The sequence below is a fragment of the Elephas maximus genome, chromosome 3, assembly GCF_024166365.1.
Source record: "Elephas maximus indicus isolate mEleMax1 chromosome 3, mEleMax1 primary haplotype, whole genome shotgun sequence".
Classification (NCBI taxonomy): Eukaryota; Metazoa; Chordata; class Mammalia; order Proboscidea; family Elephantidae; genus Elephas; species Elephas maximus.
In genome coordinates this window covers 191,670,228-191,694,431 of record NC_064821.1, presented here as the reverse complement: position 1 = coordinate 191,694,431, position 24,204 = coordinate 191,670,228, and the positions used below count along the sequence as shown (strand labels likewise).

General features: G+C 39.8%; 1 protein-coding gene across 2 annotated transcripts in view; it reads left to right on the top strand.

The window, feature by feature from the left end:
• GATAD2B (GATA zinc finger domain containing 2B) overlaps nt 1-24,204 on the top strand; it is a 123,816-nt gene that overhangs the window by 44,637 nt on the left and 54,975 nt on the right. The window contains exon 2 of one of the 2 annotated variants that reach the window (XM_049880566.1): nt 3,080-3,121. The exons of the other annotated variant lie outside the window; for it this stretch is intronic. The gene's annotated coding sequence lies outside the window, so the exon portion shown is untranslated. The remainder of the gene's footprint in view (nt 1-3,079; nt 3,122-24,204) is intronic. 2 annotated transcript variants of the gene reach the window in all.

Below are 24,204 nucleotides of genomic sequence, written 5' to 3'. Positions count from 1 at the left end.
TGGCAGGAGTCCCTGTGTGGTGTAAACAAGCTCTAACGGAAAGGTTGGAGGTTTAGGTCCACCCAGAGATGCCTCAGAAGAAAGGTCCGGCAAACTACTTCCGAACAATCAGCCACTGAAAACCTCATGGAACACACGGTTCTACTCTGACACACATGGGGTCCCGAGGAGTTGGAATCGACTCTATGGCAACTGGTTTAACAGTAATCTCTACAGACAACTTAATGATATCTGAACCTTTTATTTTATCTTAGAGAGTAATGAAATTTGACCTGTGTTTAAATTTAGTTAAATGTGTTTGGTGGGCTTAAATGGGCACTCTCTGAATGAGGGAGCTCTGGTTGTGAAGTGGTTAGCACCTGGCTGCTAACTGGGAAATTAGCAGTTTGAGCCCACCAGCTGCTCCGCGGGAGGAAGATGTGGCAGTCTGCTTCCATAAAGATTTACATCCTTGGGAAACTCTATAGGGCAGTTCTGCTCTGTTCTGTAGGGTCACTATGAGTTGAAATCAACTCAGCGGCAACAGACTGGGGTGTATATCTCTGAATGGTTGCTAAAGAATAGACAGTAGTGCGTGCAGACGAAACCACGTGATTTAAAACATCATTGTAATTGGGTAATAACGATAGCTCTGGCCGAAGTGCATTAGAAGGTTCAAACATGGAACTACTGAGCCTCATTTTGAAATTCGTAGTTGGTCTTTTCTGGAAATGTAATATGAGTGAGAGGAAAATAACCCATTTTCCTTGCCCTGTTTATCACAGATATCACATGTTCCTTTATCTGCTAAAAAGATAGAGGCCCAAATAGGTAGGCATTTGGGGTGGTATATTGATGTTGATGTTATAATGACCCCATGTGACAGAGTAGGGCAGTCCCATAGGGTTTTCTTGATTATAATCTTTATAGATGCAGATCACCAGGTCTTCCTCCAAAGGTGTATTGATAGGCAATATCAGTTGAAAAGTAAGGAAGTCCCCCCGCCCAGTGGCGGCACCAGGGTTGGTGTCACCCAGTGCAGTAATGCATGTGTCACCCCCTCCTGTGGACCTCCTCCAGTACCAGGATATACAGAATCCCTAGTAAGGTTTTTTGTACTGTTAACTCGTAAATCATAATTCTCGTATGTTACCCCTTGTTTTCCTTTAATGACTACTTCATTCTCAAAAAAGCTATTGATATAGGTTCACAAATACTAATTACCACAGTATGGTCGCTAAAACACCAGAAAATCAGACAAAATCAGCGACTGTAAAAACACCAGCAGCAACAAAAACAACAGTGCGTGCTTGTAGCGCGTGCAGATGAAACCATGTGATTCAAAGCATCATCGTAATTGGGTAATAATGACAGCTCTGGCTGAAGTGCATTAGAAGGTTCAAAAGGTAAATTAGCATAGAATTTTAGCCTTGTAGGTATATTGATACATACAAGCTGGGCTTACGAAAAATGTTTTTGTTCTTATAACTATAGGGATGTTTTTAGAAAAAATAATAAATTTCTGCTGAAACAGTTCACAGAAATTTTATAGACAGTCATTTTAGCGTCATCCCCTCTGACAGTATCACCCAGTGCAGTCTGCACCCCCCACATCCTCCTCATGACGCCACTGTCTCCCTCCCCCCTTGTTATTTCTTGTTACTGTTTATAAAGAACTTAGGTCCTCAGAGACAAAGATCCTGGAGCAAAGGTCCCCAGCCAGTAGCTCTCCAAAACGGTTTTGGACACGTCATCAGGAAAGACCAATTGCTAGAAAAGGACATGATGTTTGGTAAAGTAGAGGGTTAGCAAAAATGAGAGAAACCCTTAATGAGATGGGTTGATAAAATATCTACAACAGTGGACTCAGAATATACCAACAATCATGAAGTTGGCACAGGACTGAGCAGTGTTTCATTCTGTTATACATAAGGTCATCATAACTTGGAGATGACTCAGTAACGATTAACAATAACAACGTCCTCTTTGGTTTGCTTAGATTTCTCCCTCACCACTTTCTTACCCCTTATCGGTGCTTCGGGGAAGTGAAAACTCTTCACAAGCTGATTGGAGACAGCTACTCTAAGACAGAAAAAAAAAAGTTAATCAGGAGACCAGGCTGAGATATGTCTATAGAATGACAAAGGATGCGTGTGGTAAATGATACATAGCGGGTGGATGGACTGATATGCAGAGAGGAGAGGGTTCTAGCTGTGACACAGGAAAGTAGAATAATATTGCAGATGTCCTACGGCTGGGCCAGAGCCATTTTCAGAGTATATTTTAGAGAATACGTACTGTACTGTCATGACTACTTTGCTGCTAAACCTTGCTGTAATTTGTGTTAAGTGTGGGTTCAACTGCCCTGAATGGTGTGAATTGCTAGAGCTAAATCAGATATTTAGCTTTGGGACAGTGTTAGGAAAAAATCTTAAATAAACACATCTACCATCTTAATCATTGCCTGTTCCCTAACACTTGCAGTAAGGGGTAAAGGAAAGAAGCTTGGCTGGCAGTATGCCTTTAGTTTTTTTATAATTTGGAACATGCTTTGGTATTGATGCTGTGATTTCCTGTTTTGGATGTTGGCTTTGGAAACTAAACAGTTAAAGCATCATGATTTGAGAGGAAACTTAGCTCTCATGAATGAAGGCAAAGTTTGGCACTAAGCCAGAATGATGTGGGGGGGGATAGTTAAGGTAGGGAGACTGATTTTTGTACCACAAATGACTTTAAAAAATTAAGAGATAATTCCATGTCCTGAGGTTATAAACCGGCTACAACTGGTTTTTCTCTCCCCCTCCTGCTTCGCTGAGCATCATGGGTAAAAGTAAGCATCCCCCTGTTTCTTTTGTTTTATGTAACAGTACGCCATGTGATTGGCAGGGCAGTGCCCGCTTGGAGACCTGGTTTGTGCAGGTCTCTCAAGGGGGTTGGCACGCGTGGGGCCGCCCCTGTGCTACAGAAGGGGTTTTTCTTACAATAGAAAAGGGAAAAGGAACCTTCTCCCCCCCCCCAAAAAAAATCAAAACAAAAACTAAACGCATTTCTTATTCCTTCTTTTCCTCCTTTTTCTGTTTCCCCCCTTTCTTGTCTCCAGTTTCCCTGGCAGCTAGAGGAGGGAGCAGAAAAATGTATACCTGTAAGTACTTTCAACCATCTTGATTTTTTTCCTGTGTTAATTTTTTTTTTTCTAAAAGCAGAAACTCAAAACTGCTCTGAGCTCTTCAGATCCTTTTTCTGACTGTGTGTAAAAGGTGATATGCTGAGGTTTCTGATGAGATTGAAGTATTAAACACTGTTACTTTTTAAAAATTTGTTGCGGGAATGATTATTTCTCATACAAAGATCCTTTCGGTTTGGATCATCTTCCCCTGTGCTTCATCCATTTGGTGTAGTGGTGAGAGTCCCTGGCTTCTTGTCGTCTTTGAGCTGAAGCTGAAGAGGAGTGTTATACTGTTTTCTTTTTAATTTCTTTTGTCTGTAGCAGTGATGGTTCTAGCTCCCCCTTACCCTCACTCCCCCTTTCCTTTTTCTATGTCAGCTCCAACCCTTCTCTGTGAATGGAGTCAGCCAGCTGACTGAGTGCTGGCATCGTGCCAGGGGCTGCAAAGCAAGGAGAATGCGCGCGCTCGTGTAAGTGTATACAGAACACAAAGGGAAAGGCCTGCAGTCTAGGAAATCACAGGCTATTATATAAGGGACTCTGCGTCATCTCTGCTTGCTTGGGCATATGGACAAGGAGGGGGGAAGCTTAGAGCAAGAGAAATACCCTTTTGAACCCCCCTTCTTTCCTTGATGTCTTTATTTAAAAAATGAGGTGTTTGTATTGTAGGAAAATGAGAGATACCTTCTCTGTCCAAGTGGTAGTGACTGTGTTCCTTGTGGAGTGGTAACTGTTTTGGGAGAATAAGGCAGTGTGTTCTGGGTCTCTTCTTCCTGCCCCCGTTCAGAGGTGTGTGTGCTTGAAGGAGGCATGACTAGAGAAATGCCTCCTGGATTTAACAGCTGTAATTTGTTAGGATACTTAGAGGGGGCAAACTGTTTCTAATATTTCAGAATTGCCACGGTCACAGGGGTAGATGAGTGAGGGAATGCTTTTAAGGAGTAACAGAAAGCCAGATAATAGAGCAGATAATATCTATAGCTAATCCTTTGAGTTTCTGCCTTTTTTCTCTCTTTTTGTTCTATGTATGATATTATAAAAATGCAATATTCTCCACTTGCCATCTGCTGCAGAGTTAGAATTGTACAAAAATCAAACAGCACATGGAAGGGGAAAAAAATGAGAGATTATTCTAAATTTTCAAACGTTGCAAGTGTTAAAATTTTGTGGTTCAGTTGGAATGATTGTTTATCTTTCATTGGTCATTGGTCATAGAAGCTCAATATTCATTTAGAAATTATAATTCTACTGGCTTTTTTTTTTCTTAATTTCTCTTTTTGGGCTTTCTAGGAGTGATATATGTAGGAAGTGGCTTTTGTGCTGGGTGGAAATGAGAAATAAAGTATATTAATGAATAAAGAAGGAGTCTCACTGTTACTGTTGACCTTATGTGAGTTTAGTTTTGCTCCTATCTGACCATTCAGAGTAATGCAAGGATTGAGTAGGGAGGGCTTAGAGTAGGAGGAAACTGTCAATGAGGGTTTGCCAGGAAGCTGCCTAACTCTGTTGGGAATTTGTATCTTTTTGTTAAAGGCCCTGAATTTGTGTTCTTATGTGTCTTCACAAGCAACAGTGTTTGAATGTCCCCCCCCCGAATGTGAGTTTTGGTGCAAGTGTCTGTACATGTGTCCTTTTGTTAGAAGGTGCTTATGAGGTTATATTTTAAGGATTGCAGGATGGAACCTACCAGAGTGGCTGGCCTGTTGATTGCCAAGGCTGCCAGACATTATTTCCCAGCCCCAAGTAGCTAGAGCTCGCTCTTCAAAGATCCCTTCACAAATAAATTAAGGGAGATTGTTTTCCAGTTAGTTGAATACCGGCAGACAAAACAAAGCAAAAGACCAGCCTAGCTCTAACCTAGAGGCTAGGTAGATAAAGATTCATTCAGAGTTGTTGAATTCCCTAATTCTTAGAAGTCGTAATTAATTACCTTTTTCAGTTGATATTGTCCTCTAGTATTGTTTGAAAATGCTCTCAGTGGGACACAGTCTTTTTACATACGTGGTGTTGTCATGTTTTACTATTTATTTTTATTTGCGTAAATTACAAAGGGAGTGTATGAGGCTCATTTCACAACTCTTTACCATCCTCTCTAAGACTCTGTCTATAATACTTGCTTACTGGACTTAATTTGCTTCAAGGAAGAGATTTTGCATCCTTCAGTTTTAACTTTTGTCTTGGCACCTGAAAGCAGATTAGTAAGGATGAATGTTAGTGTTTAGGTAGGTATAGTCAGTGAGGCATAAGCTAGCCCATTCTGTTCATGGACAGTTCCTTTCCTTCTTAATATTCATAGGTCCGAGTTACTGTTTAGGATTGGCTGAAGAGTAACTTCGAAGGACCTGTGAAATCGGCCCTTTGACCACTTCTGTCCCCTTCATTCTAATGTTGTTTTAAATGTCTGAGAGATTTTTTTTGTTGTTGTTATCTGTCAGAATTTTGTGCTGATTTATCATAAGGCGACAGTGGGAGAAGGTGTCTTCCTATTAACTAGCTTTTTAGGCAGCATATCCTAACTTGTCACATTTAAGCATGATTCTTGGTGTATATTAGTAAACAGTATGTCACCTGTCTTGGAAGAAGTGCAGCCAGAGTGCTCCTTAGAAGCAAGGATGGCAAGACTGTGTCTCATATACCTTGGACATGTTGTCAGGAGGGATCAGTCCCTGGAGAAGGACATCATGGTTGGTAAAGTAGAGCGTCAGCAAAAAAGAGGAAGACCCTCAATGAGATGGATTGCACAGTGACTGCAACAATGGGCTTAAGCATAACAATGATAGTGAGGATGGCGAAGGACCAAGCAGTGTTTTGTTCTGTTGTACGTAGGGTCGCTATGAGTCAAAGCTGACTTGATGGCGCCTAACAACAACCACATATGCGTGTATGTATAACAGAACATTTGCCATTTCAACATTCTTCACATGTACAATTCAGTGATATTGTTTATGTTCATCATGTTGTACAGCCATCACCATCCTCTGCTTCCTAATCCGCTGTGGATCCTGAGGGACTGCTGTACTGTCTTACCAGTCTGGTTGGATCAAAAAACCAAAAATGATTATATACATAGGTGTTATAGTATGATGGTTAGGAATGTAGACTGCAGTGAGACAGCCTTACATTTGAATCAGTCTTGGCCATTCACCAACTGAAAGGTTTTAGAAAGTTACTTAGTTTATCCATTTCTGCTTCCTCCTCTATAAAAGGGGGATTATTATTGTACCTCCTTTAGAGGGGTTAAATGAGCACTTTGCATAAACCAAAACCAAACCTGTTGCTGTTGAGTCAGTTCAGACTCATAGCAACCCTATAGGACTGGGTGGAACTGCCCTATAGGGTTTCCAAGGAGCGCCTGGTGTATTTGAGCTGCCGACCCTTTGGTTAGCAGCCGTAGCACTTAACCATTACACCACCAGGGTTTCCACACTTGGTATAGTGCCTGGCAAATAGTAAATGCTCAGTGAGTGTTAGCAGCTATTGTAAATATTCCTATTATTGGGTTTGTTTACTGTTTTCAGTGTTTTCTGTTGCCCCGTCTGTGGCTACCTTGGTTATTCTATTCCCGGTAAATCTTTTGAGTTAGATAGGGTTGCTTGACTCCTGTGTAGGAAGAGTCTAGATGAGGAGTCAGCAAACTACAGCACTGCCTGTTTTTGTAAATAAAATCTTCTTGGAACACAACTGCATTCATTTGTTTACAGTGGCAGAATTGAATAGTTGAACTACAAAGCCTAAAATATTTACTGTTTAGCCCTTTACAGAAAACGTTTGTAGACCCCTGGTCTAGATCAAGAGTTCTCCCCACCACAGGAAACAAATTTTAGAAATGAAAGGAGAAGTAATTAAGATAGACTAGATTTAAATGGACCAGAAGGAATTAATCATTTCAGGCTTTTAGGAAGAGGATTTTGTGGCCTGGGGGTTAGCAGGAAGAGGGTACATTGATATGGCTGATATGACTTAGGTGAGGAAAAGTGCCATTTGGAGTTGGTTAGATAGTAACAGTACGTATTTAGTTAATTAGGGGCATTTCAAGTAGTGGGTATTAAAGGGAACTACAAAGAAGAGAGGTTTGCTGCCAAGTAGTTTGCATTAAAATTGGGGGGAAAAAATGAAAGATTACTTATGAAATAAATATATTAGTTAGAGTAGGCTAGCGGTTTTCAAAGTGTGGTCCGGGGACCCTGAGACTTTGCAGGGAGTCTGTGAGATCAAAACTGTTTTCATTATAATACTAAGGCATTATTGGCCATTTTCACTGTGTTGACATTTGCACTGATGGTCCAAAAGCAATGATGAGTAAAACTGCTGCACCTTAGCACAGATTACAGTAATGGCACCAAACTGTACTAATGGTCCTTGTATTCCTTACTGCCATGCAGTTTAAACTTGCAGCTTAAAAAAAAAAAAAACAATTTTACTTAAGACTGTTCTTGCTGAAGCAGTAAAAATCATTAATTTTATCTAATCTTGACCTTTGAGTACTTGGTTTTTTAATATTTAGTGTGATGAATTGGAAAGTAACACATAAAGCACTTCTGCTACATGTTGAAGTACAATGGTTGTCTCAAGGCAGAGTACTTTGACAGTTGTTTGAGGTGCAAGCTGAACTAGCTGTTGTCTTCACAGAATGAATGCCCTTGAAGAAAGAACAGCTGACAAACTATGGTATTTAGATTTGGCTTTTTGCAGACATTCTCTTGAAACTTTTTGAGGAAAAGAACTGATTGTATTTTGTTGCCAGTGATGAAATTTGAACAAAAATTAGAATTTTGGAAAGTTTGTATATTCTGCAATAAGTTTGACAGCTTCTCAATACTTAAACACTTTTCTGATGAGATCAGTGGTGATATTAACATGTGATTTTTTAATATTATACGTAATGAAATAAGTAAACATTAGAAATATCTGCATAATTTCATAAACGAGAATTTTCCAAATGACCAATGCATGATGTAACAAAATCATGTTTGGGTAAAATACCCAGTCATACTGCAGGAAGGACCAGTGCACTTTAATGTAACAGTACAGAGAGTTCACTGATAAAGAGTTTCAGATTTCACATTCCAACTAACCTTTAGAAACTGCGATGTGTTGAGGAGTTTGCCCACCTTTTAAAGTTCTTAGCCAGGAAGTGGCACACATTACTTTCTCTTTATTCTATTGGCAAGAATTTAGCCTACCTATCAGCAAGGAAAGGAGCCCTGGTGACACAGTGGTTAAGTGCTTGGTTGCTAACCGCAAGGTCGATGGTTCGAACCCACCATCCGCTCCGTGGGAGAAAGATGTAGTAGTCTGCTTCCATAAAAATTACAGCCTTGGAAACCGTGTAGGACAGTTCTGCTCTGTCCTCTGTCCTATGAGTTGGAATCGACTTGACGGCAGTAAGTTTATGAGATCAGTAAGGGAGGCTGGGAAATAGGCCACAGTCATGTGCCAGTGCTTTCATTACTGTGGAAGAAGAGAAGAATTACTTTGATGGATAGTTGGTAGTTTTCAGGACATGGAGTGACAGTTATCTTCAAACAATTAGAAGAATAATTGGGTAGGATTAATTAACTAGGGTGTGTTTTTTTTTTTTTTTTTTAATTAAGAATTTTTTGGTGAAAATATAGACACCAGAACGTACACCAATTCAGCAATTTCTACATGTACAATTTAGTTATATCTGTTACATTCCTCAAGTTGTATGACCATTCTATTTTTTTCTCCAAATTATGCCACCACCATTAAGATGAACTCACTGGCCCCTAAGGTTCTCATCTACCTTTCAAGTTGCTGTTGTCAGTTTGATGCCATAGAGATAATTCTTTAAAAGAGCACAATACTCAAGGCAAACATTCTTTGCTAATTAAGCTAAACTATTGTTTGGTTTAAAGATGACTTCCGGGAATGGTTTCTGTTGAAGGTTTAAAGATTATCTCAGGGCAGTAGTTTTAAGAGGTTATCCAACCTCGCTGGCTCCAGAAAGTCTGGATTCCATGAGGATTTGAAATTCTGTTCCACAAAGCTCCCCTCTCCCCTTTTTGATCAAGATTCTGCTATAGAATCTTTGATCAAAACGGTCTCTAATGGTAGCCAAGCATCTTCCAGTTTTTCTGATTTCTTGGTAAAGGAGGCTCTTGTTCATGGAGGCAGTTAGACTCATTTTCCAGTATCTCCTCCATTCCTGCCTTTTCTCTGCGCTCCCGATGAATAGAGACCAATTGTTGTACCTTGTATGGCCACTTACAAGCTTTTAAGACCCCAGGCACTACACAACAAACTAGGAGGTAGAACAGAAACACTAAAAAACCATAATAGGCCAGTTGACTGGGATGTCTCATGAAACCCTGCCCCTAAATCTCCAAATCAGAAGAACAAATCCCATGAGGTGTTTGATTATACATAAGCAACCTCAGCAGCTGCACTTTTTGTTGTTGTTTTAAAAGTATGTATAACACGGCATTTACCAGTTCAAACTTTTTCAGGTATACAGCTTAGTAGTATCTGTTAGATTAATCATGTTATGTAACCATTGCCCTTAATTGGTGCCAAATTTCTTGTCACCTTAAACAAAACCTCATTGCTTCCCAAACAGTTGCTCCCCTTGCCTCCCACCCCTGGTCTCTATACATTTGACTGTTCTTGTCGTTTCATATAAATGAGATGATACAGTATTTATCTTTCTGTGATTGGCTTATTTCACTCAGCACAATGTTTGTAGCATCCATGTTGTAGCATGTATCAGGATTTCATTTCTCTTTACGGCTGAGTAATATTCCAATGTATGTATGTACCACATTTGATTATTTGTGGACATTTTGATTGTTTCCACCTTTTGATTATTACACATAGTGCTGTGATGAACATTGGTGTACCTATGTCCATGTTGCTGTTTTTAAGTCCTTTGGGTATACACACCTAAGAGTGGGATTGCTGGGTCATATGGTAGTTCTATTTTTAGTTTTTTGAGCAAACACCACACTGTTTTCCACAACAGCTGCACTATTTTGCATTCCCACCAGCAATGGTACCAATATTTGTTATTTTCCCTTTTTTTAAATCTTAGCCATCATAGTGGGAGTGAAGTGGTATCTCATTGTGGTTGTGATTTGCACCTTTCTGAAGGCTAAAGATGTTGATCATCTTTTCATGTGTTTGTTGACCATTTGAATATCCTCTTTGGTGAAATGTCTATTCAAGTCCTTTGCACATTTTTTTTTTTTATTAACTTTTATTGAGCTTCAAGTGAACGTTTACAAATCAAGTCAGTCTGTCACATATAAGCTTATATACATCTTACTCCCTACTCCCACTTGCTCTCCCCCTAATGAGTCAGCCCTTCCAGTCTCTCCTTTCGTGACAATTTTGCCAGCTTCCAACTCTCTCTATCCTCCCATCCCCCCTCCAGACAGGAGATGCCAACACAGTCTCAAGTGTCCACCTGATATAATTAGCTCACTCTTCATCAGCATCTCTCTCCTACCCACTGTCCAGTCCCTTTCATGTCTGATGAGTTGTCTTCGGGGATGGTTCCTGTCCTGCTTTGCACATTTTTTGATTAAATTGTCTTTTTTGTTGTTAAGTCGTAAAAATTTTACATATTTTTTGGATATTAGATCATGATTGGATATATTGTTCTCAAAAATATTCTGTCAATATGTAGGTTTTTTCACTTTTTGCATAGAGTCCTTTGATGAACAAAAGTGTTTAATTTTTATGTGGTCTCATTTATCTATTTTGTCTTTTGCTCTTTGTGCTTTTGTTACTATGTCAGATAATATATCATTAAAAGCTAGGCCTGACAGCCATGCCCCTATATTTTCTTCTAAGAATTTTATGGTTTTAGTTTTTCACATTTAGCCTGTAATCCATTTCAAATTGGCTTTTGTGTGTGGTTAAGGCATGGATCCTAATTCATTGTTCTGCATGTGGAAATCCAGTTTTCCTAGCACCATTTATTGAAGAGGTTCTTCCTTCCCCATTGAATTGGTTGTAGCACCCTTGTCAAAAATCAGTTGACCAACTTGAAATTAGAGACACAGAAAGAGACTTGTACACCAGTGTTCATTGCAGCACTATTCACAGTAGCCAAAAAATGGAAACAACCTAAATGCCCATCAGCAGATGAATGGATTAAACAAAATGTGGTACATTCATACAATGGAGTATTACTCAGCCAACGCGAGAAATGAAGTCTTGATAAATGCTACGGTGTGGATGGAGCTTGAAGACATAATGCTGGGCGAAATAGCCAATAAAAGGACAAATATGGTATGACCTCACTTATATTAAAAAAAAAAAAAAAAAAAAAGCTTGCAATCTCTTAAGACCCCAGGCACTGTGCAACGAACAAGAAGCACTAAATACCTTATTAGGCCAATTAACTGGAATGTCACCTGAAACCATGATCCTAAACCTCCAAACCAGGGAACGAAATCCCATGAGGCATTTGGTTCTACATAAGCAGCCTCTGCAGCTACTCTTTTTTTTTTTTTTTTTTTCCTGTCGTAAGCATGTCTGTCACACATCTTTTGCCAATTCAGCTTTTTACAGGTGTATTGACAACACTTAAAATAATTGGCTCTGCAACCCTACCCTTAATCAATGCAATTTTTCCATCACCGTTAAATCCTACTTTTCCCCCTTCCTCCTGCCCCTGGTAAAAAATTCACTAATAATTTGGTCTCTATACATTCGGCTTTTCTTGTTTGCTTTTTGGTATATAAGTGAGGTCATATGATATTAGTCCTTTTGTGATTGGCTGTTTTGCTCACCATTATGTCTTCAAGCTCCATCAGTACCTTAGCATGTATCAAGACTTTATTTCTCCTACTGGCTGCATAGTATTCCGTTGTATGTATATGCTACATTTAGTTTATCCATTCATCTATTGATGGGCATTTAGGTTGTTTCCACCTTTTGGCTATTGTGAATAGTGCTGCAGTGAACATTGGTGTACAGATCTTTTTCAGAATCTCTACTTTCAAGCCTTTTGGGTGTATACCTAGGAGTGGAATTACTGGGTCATATGGTAGTTCTATTTTTAGTTTCTTGAAGGAACTGCCACACTGTTTTCCACAGCGGTTGTGTCATTCCACAGTCCCACGAGCAATGGATAAGGGTTCCAGTTTCACCACATCCTTGCCAACATTTGTTGTTTTCTGTTTTTAATTTTTTTATCTTAGCTCTCCTAGTGGGAGTGTAATGGTATCGCATTGTGGGTTTGATTTGCATCTCTCTGGTGGCTAATGATGCTGAGTATCTTTTCATATGTTTGGTGGCCATTTGAATGTCATTTTTGGTGAAATGTCTATTCAAGTCTTTTGCCCATTTTATGATTGGGTTATTTTTCTTTTTTACTGTCGAAGTTTTATATATGTTTTGGTTATTGGAATTTTGTCAGATACATAGTTTCTGAAGATAATCTTCCAGTTGTTAGCTTGTATTTTCACTTTTTTGGTAATCTTAATGAACGTAGTTTTTAAATTTTTATGAGGTCCCATTATTTATATTGTCTTTTGCTGTTTGTGCTTTTGTTATTATATTAGGTAATCCATTGTTGAAAGCTAGGCCTGACAGCATTGCCCCTGCTTGTTCTTCTAAGAATTTCATGGTTTTAGTTTGCATGGGTAATGTTTCATTTTTCTGCATGTGGATGTCCAGTTTTCCCAGCACCATTTATTGAAGATGCTCTTCTTTCCGCATTGACTGGACTTAGCACCCTTGTCAAAAATCAGTTGACCCATTGGCATAATAAAATCTGCTAAGAAAACATTCAGCATCCCACTTTGAAGAGTGGCATTTTTATTGAAGATACTCTTCTTTCCCCATTGATTGGACTTAGCACCCTTGTCAAAACTCAGTTGACCCATTGGCATAATAAAATCCTGCTAAGAAAATATTCAGCATCCCACTTTGAAGAGTGGCGTCTGGGGTCTTGAACACTAGCAAGCGGCCATCTAAGATGCGTCGATGAGTCTCAACCCACCTGGATCAAAGGAGAATGAAGAACACCAAGGACACAAGATAATTATGAGCCCAAGAACAGAAAGCATTACATGAACCAGAGACTACATCATCCTGAGCCAGAAGAATTAGATGGTGCCCGGCCACAACCGATGACTGCCCTGACAGGGAACACAACAGAGAGCCCCTGAGAGAGCAGGAGAACAGTGGGATGCAGACCCCAAATTCTCATAAAAAGACCAGACTTAAGGGTCTGACTGAGACTAGAAGGACCCCTGTGGTCATGGTCCGCAAACCTTCCTTTGGCCCGGGACAGTAACCCTTCCCGAAGCCAACTCATCAGACAGAGATTGGACTGGACAATGGGTTGGAGAGGGATGCTGATGAGAAGTGAGCTACTTGGATCAGGTGGACACTTGAGACTATGTTGGCATCTCCTGCCTGGAGGAGAGATGAGAGGGTAGAGGGGGTTAGAAGCTGGCAAAATGGACACAAAAAGAGAGAGTGGAAGGAGGGAGCGGGCTGTCTCATTGAGGGGAGAGTAATTGGGAGTATGTAGTAAGGTGTGTATATAAGTTTTTATGTGAGAGACTGACTTGATTTGAAGCACAATAAAAATTATTAAAAAAAAAACACACACACACAGTTGACCCTAGATGTGTGGGTTTATTTCCGGACTCTAAATTTCTGTTCCATTGGTCTATGTGTCTATTGTTCTACCAGTACCAGACTATTTTGATTGCTGTAGCTGTATAGTATGTTTTAAAATCAAAGTATGAGTCCTCCTACTTTGTTCTTCTCTTTCAGCATTGTTTTTGTTATTCAGGGCCTCTTCCCTTTCCATATAAAATTGAGGATTGGTTTTTCTATTTCTGTAGAGACGGCTGTTGAAATTTTGATTGAGATTTTGTTGAATCTATAGATCCCTTTAGGTAGTATGGATGCTTTAGTAACATGGAACATCTTTTCCATTTAAGTCTTCTTTAGTCTCTTCCAGGAGAGTTTTACAGTTTTCATTATATAAGTCTTTCAGGTCCCTGATTAGATTTATTCCTAGGTGTTTTATTCTCTCAGATGCTATTGTAAATGGAATTGTTGCTCTAATTTCCTTTTCAGATTTCTCATTGCTGGTATATAGAAACCCAACTGATTTTTGTTTGTTGACCTTGTACTCTGCAAATTTGCTAAATTCTTTTATCAACTGTTCTTGTGGACTCTGGAATTTTCTGTATATAGGGTCTTATGATCCACTAATAGAGATAATTTTACTTCTTTTCCAATCTGGATACTTTTTATTTCTTTTTCTTGTCTTATTACTTTGGCTAGGACTTCTAATACAATATTGAATAGAGTGGTGAGAGCAGGCGCACCCTTGTCTTGTTCTCAATTTGGCTGTTGGAATTGTGATCAGGATTGTTTTGGGTGGCACTGACACCATAATAATATTACAGGAAATAACGTTTTATCAGATAAAGAACAGGAATTGATATTGAAGTGTGTCATAGGAGGGTATGGGAGGTTGGCATATGCAAATATAGAATATAAAAACCCACTGCTGTCAAGTAGATTCCAACTCATAGCGACCCTATAGGACAGAGTAGAACTGCCCCATAGAGTTTCCAAGGAGCGCCTGGAGGATTTGAACTGCCAGCCTCTTGGTTAGCAGCCGTAGCGCTTAACCACTATGCCACCAGGGTTTCCATATAGAATATAGAGACTTTTATACAAGATTGGGGCAGGCTAGCTTGGTTAGGAGGGCAGAACACAGGAGGCCAGGCAGTAAGCAACAACAGAAGTTATTATAACATCTTGAAAGAATCAGTTTATTAGTTTTGTATGATAAATTTAAGCAGCAAGGAGAAGTCATCCAAGAAGCTGTTCTTTTCTGCTGTAAGAGCCCTATTCTTTAGCTACATTTTTAGAATGTTTTGAGGTCTTCGAGTCTTGAGGCTCTTCTCTGTTGGTAATGCTCTCCTTGTTTTTTTCCCATTCTAAATCATAGTTACAAAAACTGTTCAGGGATTCTTGGTGGCCTCGTATTAATTACCCAAGTGTTTGTGTCTGATCCTTGACTTTCCCTAATGTGACCCTAGGGGGTAGCGGTGGCATATGTATTCCCTCACCCTGTTGGCCCACAAACTCAGATGAAAATGGAAAGCCAAAATTTAGCTGACCAATCAGAATAGGGTAAGGATATTACGTAGAAGGGTTGAGGCATCTTGCATTAGATATATATGGAAAGGAGATGTTTTTTATACGCAGGATAAACCACTACAGATTTCCATATAGTGAGAAGATTAAATAGTCCTGAAACAGCAGGAATGAATAGTTCTGCTCTCAAAAGTAGAATTCAGTAGCATTTGCTCAATCTGTGTCCTTTCCCACCCCCAAACCACCCCCCACCCCAAACAGCAAGTGCTTAAAAGGCCCAATCATTTATTTAAGAATCACTGAGTGATTTTTAAATGCCAGGAAATTATCTTAGCACTGAAGGTAAAGCACTGAACAAAGTAGGCAAATCTCTGACTCCTTAGAGCTTAAAATTTAGTGGGAGAAGGAGATAAACATTAAACATATGTAGTCTATCAGAAAAATAATGTTTAGGGGAAGGGGTTAATGTATTTCATTGTCAGTGTAGGAGGCCAGGTGAAGTAGGTCGCATGATAAGCTGCATAAGACAAGTTCTAATTCAGTATCCTATCTGTAATCTTAAGGCTTTGGTTTTGAAGAAATAAGTCTTAGCTCAGAAGGAAGTTGATTTAAAAAAGTAAATTATGCTTTCTTTTGATTCCAGCTTCTTTTCTTTGTAGGCTTGGATCTTGTGATATCTGTAGTTATCTGCCAGGGTCTTCCGTAGCTGGGTCAGGTTATTTTCTCTGATTTGCCAAATTTATTTCTAACTTCTTGGCTGATAATCTTGCCAGGTATATTGCAGTATAATAACCACATTAAGGTCTGACATGTCTCCTGTGGTTTCTGTCTGGAGATGAGGATGGTCATTTTTGGTTCCATGTTATGTAAATCTCTCCTTAATGAGAAATAGTTAATAGAGCTCATGTATTCACACTGATGCACGCTCTCCTCCGCACCCTTTTCACTCCATTAATTGCTACCTACTGAATAGAAGCAACCTCTGTAGTGATCCCATTAAAATGGTACCTTTGGAGATAACTTCACTCTCTATAGCGTCTAAAATGAAACCTGTCTATAGCCATTTTGTTTTCCCTTAGGGGCTTTTACCCCCGTTTGAGGAGTTTGTTTCTCAGTTTGGTTTATATGTGTGTAAATTCCTTTAGGGAAGTGAAATGGAGAGATTACAACCTTGGGAATTGCAGACTTAATTGTTGGGGATGATTGCTAGCAGGAAATCGGAAGCGTTAGGTAGCCCGGAAGGAACTCACCTATCTGGTTTGCATTAGGTAGGTTGGAAACGTGCAAAACAGGACCATTGTTCTGTTTGCTAAGACCTGGAAGTATTAACTTGTGAGAGACAAACTGTCTTTCCTTTGCATGTACAGTGGCAATTAGAAGGCATAGGCCCACTAATCTCCAAAGCACAGTTGAGATAGAATTTATTTGGAGGATTATGTTTGCCTCTCTGAAGTACATGTATTATCATTAGAGAAACCTCATTAAGCCTGCTTTTTGTGGAATAAGTATCTAGCTAGGCTGCCACTGGATTAGCTACAACATTCTCCCCTCTCTGTTATGATTAATTTAGTATACAGAGCTATGACTAGTCTTGAGGGATAGTTTGAAGGAGTTTTGCAGTGATAAGGCATGTAGATCACTGCTTCCCTGTCATGACTGCTGCTCAGCTCCTGTTTCTCTGAAGTACAAAATGGGGTTACCCACATAGGTTGCTCAACTCAGAAGCCTCTAGCAATATTAGTCTGATTATGAGAGAGTATTTGGATTTGGTAAATACTTGGCATATATGTGTGCCGCTATTTTCATATGTTGTACCTTTGGCAGAATTAATGATTGATTGAAACAAGTCTTTACTGAGATAACAGTGTTACAGGTAGCCACCATTAAAAAAATGAAGTTGGCATGAGAGTTAAAACTCAGTTAACCATCCTTGGTGTAGTAGGACAATGTCTTGGGCTTTGGAATTAGGTCTAGGTTTTAATCATGGCTCTCCTATTTATTATGCGATTTTGGCAGGTTTATTCAGTCTTTCTGAGTCTCAGGTCTTCACTCAGGTGGTAATATGGACTTCATAGGAATGTTCTGAGGATTAGATATTGTTTATAAGGTTCTTTGCCCACAGTCCTGATATTTAAGTCACTGAAATGTTAATCATCTCTCTCTTCTTTTCTCTGCCCTGTCCTCCAAAGAGACACCTTGTACTTTATCCTATCAGAGTACACTTTCCCCCAGCTGTTCTCAGACTTGTGTGATGAATGTACCATTTCAGAATGGTTTTATCTGAGAAGAGGGGCCTCCCCTGAAATATATCTAGAAATCATGTTTTCCAGAGCAGTGTGGAAGATTCCAACTGTTTAAAACTTTCCTCTCCTTGTACCCATGTTGATTAGTGCTCTGGCATGAAGCATGAAAAAGAATTTTTTGTTTTCCTTTAAAATATTATTTTAAAAATACTCCTAAGGAAAGGCTACATTTGTTCTACTTTATACAGAGAAAAACAGGGTTTTTTATAGGTAAAAGCTGAGGAGGTTAGAAGAATGTAGCTAACTCCTATTCCCTAATTATATATTCCTTGTTTACTTGCCTGTCTCTTTCGTGAAAGTTGAGAGCAATCGTTCTTAAACTATAGAGTGCGTAAAAATCATCAGAATGTGGTAAATTTGAGATTGCTTGGCTCTACCCAAAGACATTCCAATTTATTACTTTGAAACTGGCCTGAGAAGCTGCATTTTAAAGAAGCATCTGAAGTTGTTCTGATGGAAGTGATGGAAAATGACACTTAAGAGAAACATCGGTTTAAAGTCAAAGAAAAAATGACAAAACGAAATTTATTAGGTTCAATCCTAGGGGTCACACGCCAGTCTACGGTGTTCTCTGTGGTGATACTTCTCCAAACATTCTGTGAAGGACCAGTGTTTTGTTTCTTCTGGTCTGTTGTGGACTTTTGTAAATATAATGAAATGAATTACTAGAAAAAGAGTGGGGGTGGAAAGAGATACAAAATACAAGCCCAGTATTTTTTATTGTAATAGTCAATAGGTTTAAGATACTGTGTCGAATTAACATAAAAGTTTCTGAATGCTTACTGTCAATTTCTGTACTTGTTGCAGAGTGGTGACAAACAGTTCAAAGACTAGCACACTGGACCACACTTTCAGTAGTCCTGCTCTTTAGAAAATGAAAATGGTTTTGTGTTGAGGCTGGCAAACTGGAAAACTAGTCTCTTCTACAAGCCTCAGGAAGCCTGATTTCTTTGTTTATAAAATTCAAACAGTTTTACTACTGTGCCTATTTTATAGGGATATTGTGAGGATCACATGTAATGTAAAGTATAATGTATGTAAAAATTCTTCGTAAACTGAAAAACTAATGTGTTACGTTAATCATCGCAAATATTTATTGAACATATTCTTGTATAGGGACTCTGTTAAAAACTAGAGATATACAGATATGAGATAAGGAGCTTACTACTCTTACGTATATATTTGAGTGCTTGTTAGATACAGGTGAGATGCAAGAGATAAGAAAATGTATACTAATATACGGAGCTCTGGTGTCGCAGTGGTTAAGAACTCAGGCTACTAACCAAAAGGTTGGCAATTTGAATCCATCACTGCTTTTTGGAAACTCTATGGGGCAGTTCTCCTCTGTCCTGTAGGGTTGCTATGAGTCGAAATCACCTTGTTGGCAGTGGGTTTGGTTTTTTTGGTTTTATGCTTATACAGTTTCTGACCTTTTAAGAGCAGTGAACAAGTAATTTAATAATGCGATAGATACTAATATATTCACAGTATTTTGAGATCACAAGAGAGGAAGGACTCCTTGGGAGCAGGGAAGGTTTCATATATAGGGGTGATCATATCACTCACTTCCAAACTAGGACACTAGTAAAGGTAAAAGGGATACTTGATAATTATGAGGGGATAACAGGAATAAGTTGGGACTGTCCCATGCAAACTAGGACATACTGTTACCCTATTTGTAAAAGAAATTTCTTGGTATAGTCTTCAAGTAAGAATTGCAGAATTTAATAGGTAAAGAAAAGAACATGTACAAAACCTTGGAAGCATGAAATAATGTATTGGGTTGTATAAACCACCCCCCCCCAAAAAAAAAAACCCAAACCTGTTGCCGTAGAGTCAATTCTGACTCACAGCGACCCTATAGGACAGAGTAGAACTGCGCCAAAGAGTTTCCAAGGAGCACCTGGTGGATTCGAACTGCCGACCTGTTGATTAGCAGCAGTAGTTCTTAACCACTACACCACCAGGGTTTGTATATCAGTACAGAAATCAGTGCCCCCAGCCCATTAAATATATAGGGGCAGGAATGGCAGAAAATAATGGTTGAAAAGGTAAATTGGGACCAGATCATGAACAGACCTTTATGCTCTTACTATAGGTAATGGAAAGTCTTTGATATTAAAGATAAGTGATGATACTAGTTTTTTGTTTTGTTTTTAAGATCACTTTTCTGGCCATATGAAAGATGGAGGTCAGAGAGACGTTAGATACTGAGACCATTTAAAATATTTGCTATAGATTAGGAGACAAAAGATGATATCCTGAATCAAGGAATGGAAGGAGGGTTAGGAAGGAATAGAGAGACTCCAGAGATATTTTGAGTTTCGTGACTTGTTGTGGCGGAAAAAGGCACTTGGCTTCCAAGATACCATACTCTTACTAGTTTTATTTTTACCTTACAAGCCACTCCTTCTCAGTTTCTTTGCTGGGTACCCTCTCCAATTTCTAAATTTTGGAGCACTCCAAAGCTCGGTCCTCAGACCTACCCTTATTTGCACCCACTTCCTGAATGATGTTGTGCATCCTCATTACTTTAAACTCCATCTATGTTTATAACTACTGAATTTGTATCTTCAGCCCAGACCTCTTCCTAAACTCCAAACTTGCGTCTAATAGACATCTCAAACTTTAATGTCAAAACTGATTTTTTTCACTCCAAACATTAATTCCCCAAGTTAGTAAAGGGCATCGTTATCCACCCAGTTGTAGAGACAGAAGAATTGTCATTCTTGACAATACTTTCTCTTATGTTCCACATCCAGTATACCAACATTTTCTATTGGCTCTTCTTTCAAGGTGTATCCTAATTGGTACTTGTGATACAAGGCAATATATGATTTGGCCCCTGGATTATCTCTCCTACCTCATTTCCTGTCATTCTCCCCTTGGATATGGTACTTCATCTTTGCCCTTTTACTGTCCTGGCATGTGCTGAGCACCAGCCTCTCTCAGACATTGTCCTTGTTGTTCCCTGTACCTGTTACTCACTCTCCCAGATAGGTGCATAGCTCACTTCCTCACTTAGTTCTCAGGACTTGGCTCAAGTGTTCTCTCCTCAGAGAAGATTTTCCTGACTATGCTTTTTAGAATAGTCTCTTCCCTCCATCCACCTGAGACCAGAAGAACTAGATGGTACCCGGCTACCAACATTGACCACCGTAACAGGGAACACAACAGAGCCACTAAATGAGCGGGAGAAAAGTGTGGAACAGAATTCAAACTCACATAAAAAGACCAGACCTAATGGTCTCACTGAGACTAGAGGAACCCCAGAGGCCATGGCCCCTGAATGGTATGTTAACCCAGAACTAAAACTATTCTGGAAGACCACTCTTCAGACAAAGATTAGCCTGGACTACAAAACATAAAATAATACTCATGAAGAGTGTGCGTCTTAGTTCAAGCAGATACATAAGACCGAGTGGGCAGCTCCTGTCCAGAGCCAGGATGAGAAGGCAGGAGGGGACAGGGGAAAGGGGGAGTGTGCTGTCACGTTATGGGGATTGTGGCTAGTGTCACATGACAATATGTGTATAAAACTTTTATATGAGAGGTTAACTTGAGCTGTAAACTTTCGCCTAAAGTACAATTTAAAAAAAAAGTCTCCCCCACCCCATCCCTCTCTATTCCCTTTTCATACATATTTTTTTTTTCATGGAACATACCTCCATTCAAAATATATATTATTTGTTTTCCCCACTATAATGTTAAGTCCGTGAGAGTAGAGACTTTGTTCGATATTGTATCCTCGGTGCCTAGAATAATGCTAATAATAAATTATTAGGCATTCCCTAATACCACATTTCATGCAAATTGAGATACCATCAATTTTAAGATACCCCAATATTTTCTGAACCAATAAGAAAGAAAAAAATGCTGCCAGTTGATAGTAAGACATCATTATCTTACAGTCACAGAGGTCAGAATGGGAAATACGTGTATCAGAAACTATGAAAAATTAGTTGTTGAATGAATGAGGTAGAAAGGAGGAAGTCTCACATGACTTCCCAGTTTCTTATTTGATTAAGGGAATGATGGTTTATTATGAATACAAGAGGAAGCATAAGATCCATAGAAGAAGGAAAAATCGCTACCTCTCACATCCCTATAACAGTCAGGCTGAAGCAAGAAGAACCTCATAGGAAGGGGAAAAAAATCTCAACTATCTAATCTGAGACCTTGTAATGCAATGGCATCAGATCTCTCCTGACTTCAGGGGGAGAAAAAAGCCCAAAGCTGATTCCTATGAAGTGGAGGTCGGACATACCTCCACTCTCCAACTTTTTTACCAGTTCTGACACCAGCCGTCCCTCTGACAGCACTCTCTGCTTCTCTGCTGAGTTTAATAATTCGTTGTAGTGGCCACACAGAACTCACAGACCATACTCAGAGTTAATGGAATTTGTTAGGGGAGTAACAGATTACAGTTCAGGTTCAGGGACACTCAGGATACAGTTGTTTGATCAGGGCAGCCTCTCCTCAGCCGTGCCCATAGGCACATCTCGCTGGCCCCTTGGCCTCTGCCTTGGTCAGGCAAGTGTTACCTCTTTTACTTTTGCCAGTAAGTGCCCGGAGGCACCTCACTACTCCGGTAAACCTTGGCCTGAAGTGTCTCAGCTCTCTTGCTCCGAGAGTCGGTGAGGTACCCTACTCCGTCTGGAAGCCTCCTTCCCAAAGGCATCAGCTCTCCCACTACATGGGATAGCACACTCAATGTAACTAACTGCCTTGCTCCATGGTTCAGGAAGCCCATTGTGCCATCTCCTGCTGATGTCCTGGTTTGGCTGTCCGGGCTGCCATGGTTTTTCTACCACTGCTTTCTTGCTGTCTCCAGGGTTATAGCTCTCTCTCTCTCTCTCTCTCTCTCTCTCTCTGTCTCCTGGGTCTAGGAGGTCTCAGCACCGGGATCACGGGTCCAATGGATGCATTCCACTGCTAGCTGTTCTTTCTTGGTGGTAGTAGGTCCCTCTCTGCTCTGGGATTGACTGCTCTTTTAAAAGGGTAGCAAGATGGCAAAACTGACCAATCCCCTCGTTAGGGTTCCGTGCACCTTATTTGGATGATCCCACTCCAGCAAGGGTGCAGTGCACCTTATTTACATTATTGGCAAGCTGTTCAGTCCCCTTGATGGGCTGCAAGTACCTCATTTGCATAGTCCTCACTCATTTGTTTATGGGAGTTATAAAGACTGGGTGGAAGGGTCATGTTAAGTAATTCACTGCACCACACTTGTGTACCTCCCAGTGTCTTCCTTATGTGCTGACATCCTACTTACTGTGTATAGCCTTTCCCATCACCCAAGTTAATAGGAGTCTACTATCAGTTCTACTCTGTCCTATAGGGTCACTATGAGTCGGAATTGACTCGACGGCACTGGGCTTACTATCTAGTTAGTGATTTTCCCTCCTTACCCCTCCCATCCTGGTAACCATTAAAGAATGTTTCTGTGTGTAAACCTTTTCTTTTTATAATAGTGGTCTCATACAATATTTGTTCTTTGTGACTGGCTTATTTCACTCAGCATAACGTCCTCCAGATTCATCCATGTTGTGAGATGTTTCTTGGATTCATTGTTATTCTTTAACCTTGCGTAGTATTCCATTGTGTGTATGTACCATAGTTTGTTTCTCCATTCATCCATTCCTTTTTAAGGAAGCACCATACTGTTTTCCACAATGGTTGTACCATTTTACAATCCCACTGGCAGTGTATTAGAGTTCAGTCTCCCCAGGCCTTCACCAGCATTTGTTGTTTTCTGTTTTTTTTTTTTTTTTTTTTGGTCATTGGCATTAATGCCAGGGTGAGGTGATACCTCATTGTTGTTTTGATTTGCATCTCTCATGGCTAATAATCACAAGAATCTCTTCGTTTCTTTGTTGACCACTGAAAGCGTTTTTGCTGAAGTGTCTGTTCATGTCTTTTGCCTGTTTTTTTAATTGGATTGTTTGTCTTTTTGTTGTTGAGGTGTTGAAGTTTATATAAATTTTAGAGATTAGACCCTTGTCATATATGTTGTTGCCAAAAATTTTTTCCCAGTCTGTATGTTCTTTTTTTACTCTCTTGGAGAAGTCTTTTGATGCACATAAGTTTTTGATTTCTAGTAGGTCCCAGTCATTCAGTTTATCTTCTGGTGTTTGTGCATTTTTAGTTATGTTCGATAGTCTATTTATGCCATAAATTAGGGCCGCTAGGTTTGCCCGTATTTTTTCTTCTGTTATCTTTATAATTTTAGGTTTTACATTTAGGTCTTTGATCCATTTTGAGTTAATTTTTGTGTATGGTGTGAGGTATGGAAGCTGTTTCATTTTCCTGCAAATTGATATCCAGCTTCGCAAGCACCATTTGTTAAAGAGACTGTCTCTTCCCAATTTACTGAACTTTGACCCTTTGTTGAAGATCATCTGTCCGTCGGTGGATGGATTTACTTCTGGGTTCTCATTTCTGTTCCATTGGTCTATGCATCTGTTGTTGTACCAGTACCAGGCGGTTTTCACTACTGTGGCTGTATGGTGGAAACCCTGGTGGCATAGTGGCTAAGTGCTACGGCTGCTAACCAAGAGGTCGGTAATTTGAATCTGCCAGGTGCTGCTCCTTGGAAACTCTGGGGCAGTTCTACTTTGTCCTGTAGGGTCGCTATGAGTCGGAATCGGCTCC